We start from the raw sequence: 3,300 nt of genomic DNA, 5'->3' as shown, positions 1-3,300 counted from the left end.
GTGTTAGCCACTGTTGTCTCAGAGTGCTTTCTTAGGACCTCTTCACCAGAATTTATCCGGCACTCCAGCAGTGCTTGACAGTTATCAGTAGTAAAATTTCAAATAAAGACTTTATGTTTAGCTTTCTCATGAGAATCAAAACTTCAAATAGAGACTTTGTGTATTTTTTTGTTTTCCTTCTTGTCAAAGATTAGCAGTAAAATGTTCTAATCCTGTTCTTCATCCCCTTCTCTGCACTGGGGTTCTGAGCATGGCTGTTATTGGTTTCTCTCTGTGTGTGTGTGTGCATGTGTGGATGTGTGGATGTGTGTGTGTGCATGTGTGCATGTGTGGATGTGTGTATTTGTGTGTGTGCATTTTCCTCTTCAGTGTTGTAAATATTTTCTGCTTTGTGTGTTCTGATTTCATCGTCACTCAATTCTTCTATTCATTTTCCCTATCATGTAGATTGTTTAAATGGCTGCTAAGATCAACTATTATTGGTATTACATTATCTTAAATAACTATCCTATAAGCACTAGTTCTACAGATCATAAGATCTGTAGTCAAGTAGTTGGCACATACTTGACAATGTTTTTTCAGTTGATCAGATATTTTCTCTTCTATCCACTCTCTTATAGTTCATCTGCTTCTGGCATCTGGCTGGATCTCGTGGGAAACTGAAAAAAGCCAGGTCAGACTATATGCTCTTCTACAGTACAATTGGTGGCAGTGCAGACCTCACTTACCCTCTGTTGTGCTCAGCCTTCTCTTCCTTGCCTTCGCAGGGCGGCATGCTAGACATAGGGGCCCAGGAAGGCAGAATGTGTTGTTGTATTTTTACACATATATATATGTGTGTGTGTGTGTGTGTGTGTATTTTACAGATACATACATATATATATATATATATGTATGTATATATATATATATATATATTTTTTAATGAAGTCCTGCTCTCTTGCCCAGGTTGTTGTGTAGTGCCACAATCTTGGCTCACTGCAGCCTCCACATCCCGGGTTCAAGTGATTCTCCCACTTCAGCCTCTCGAGTAGCTAGGACTATATCTGGGTCCACCACCCCTGGATAATTTTTGTATTTTTAGTAGACAAGGTTTCACCACGCTGGGCAGGCTGGTCTCTAACTCCTGGCCTCAAGTCACCCTCCTGTGTCAGCCTCCCAAAGTGCTGGGATTATGGGAATGAGCCACCATGCCCAGCTGTATATCTTCTTTATTTTGTTAATATGATGAGCTATAGGTTGAATGTTGAATGTTGACCCAACTTTGTATTTCTGGAGTAAATACCACCAGTTTATGTTTGACGTAGTATTCTTTCAATATGTTGATATATTTAATTTGAAAATAATTCATTGTAGATTTTTGCATCTATGTTCAAATAAATATTGGTCTTTTCTTTTACTGGTTGTCTCACATTTTAGTATCAAGTAAATATTCCCTTCTTTCTCTAGTCTGGATTCTCTAAAGAAACAGAACTGAGAGGATATATGTGATACATGTATGTGTGTATATTTTATAGAAATTGGATCACATGAGATGGAGACTGAGAAGTCCCACGATCTGCCATCTGCAAGCCAGAGAACTGTGAAAGATGGTGGCATAATTCAGTCCAAGTCCTAAAGCCTGTGGGGTGGGTGTTGGGAGGTGAGGGTGCAATTCCTGATCTGAGTCTGAAGGCCAGAGAACCAGGAGCATTGATGTCTAAGGGCAGAAGAAGAAGATGGATGTCTCAGCTTAAGAAGAGAGAGCAAATTTGCTCATTCTTTTCCTTTTGGTTCTACTTGGGCCCACAATGGGTTGGATAATGTCCACCCACATTGGTGAGAATGATTTTCTTTACAGAGCTACTGATTTAAATGCTAATCTCTGCTGGATGTACCCTCACAGACACACCAGAAATAATGTTCTAGCTGCTATCTTGGGCATTCCTTAGCCCAGTCAAGTGGACACATAAAATTAACCATGACACTCCTTTTCTATTTTCTGGAAGGGATGTATATAATTGATGTTATTTCTTCTTTTAATGTTCAGTAGAATTTGCCAGTGAAAATATCTGGGTCTTAAGTTTTCTCTTTTGAAGGTTTTCAAATATGGATTCCATTTAAAAAATATTTGTGGGAATATTTAGGTTTTCTATTTCTTCTCAGCTGAATTTTGTTATACAAGAGTACCCTGCCTTCAAGAAAATTACATTTTTTATGGGGAATAGATGATATAGGTCCTTACATAACAGTGTGTTATAGGCTAAGGGAGGCATAGCCTGGTGAGCAGTAACACTATGATCCATTATGTATTCCATAATATTGCAGGAACCAGAAAAAATTAATTTTAGAATATTAAGAAGATTTTATTCTGTAGGAGGAAGAATCCAGAAGAAACTGAAGTAACATATGATTTATGGTTCAGAAAATACTTTTGGACTTTGTAAGAACTGAGTATTCAATGAGGGGTTTGATAGAGAAAGCACACTTAAAGATTGAATCAACATGGGAGGGGAGAGAAAATGGGAGCTGGGCACAGATTTTCTGTCCACAAGTTGCTGTAGGAACACTGAAGAATGAACCATTAAAAAGAAAAAAAATCCAGATTGCCCAAGAGGTTTGACTTATTATATTCAAAATGTGCTTCTTCTTCCAGTACAGTTTTTTAAAAAACCAGAGTGGCATTGAGATTGCTGGTAAAATACTTCAGAATTATAAGTTGGGAGGGTAAGAGAGAAATTTATGATGTCATACTATCAGGGACGAAAAAACCCACTATTTTTATAATTAACTTAAAAAATTTATAAACATATTATATTGAATAATTAAACAGAAGATTTCTACAAAGTAAATAAAACAAAAAATAATCAATTGATATTCAAAGATTTAAAAATATTACCATAATTAATAACACTTTTAATTTAAGTGAAATAAAATATCATATGACTCTAACAGTTTGGTCGAGATACTCTTCTGAGACACATGAGAGGCCTTGGGACTAAAATAAGGCAGACTTTATGAGGTATCTTCCTACTTAGAACACATGACATAAATACATTTCCATATGACATTTGGGTACAAAATCTAGCACCTTAGAAAAGTCCAAGGTAGAAACTAAAGTATAGAGTCATCAAAGAGATAACGAAGAGTAAACACTGCAAAGTGAATTTCAGGGATACAACTAGAGATAGCAAAATAAATAGATGAAGGAATGAGTTTGGAAACTCTTATGGATGTTTTACCTGGAGAGATTTGTTCAGGTTGGGAGATAGAAGTAGTGCATCGTATAGTGGTTTGGGTATAGAACTTTTATTGACACCA

Source organism: Macaca nemestrina, chromosome 3 (assembly GCF_043159975.1).
Source record: "Macaca nemestrina isolate mMacNem1 chromosome 3, mMacNem.hap1, whole genome shotgun sequence".
Taxonomy (NCBI): Eukaryota; Metazoa; Chordata; class Mammalia; order Primates; family Cercopithecidae; genus Macaca; species Macaca nemestrina.
Note: the sequence above shows the minus strand (reverse complement) of the source record.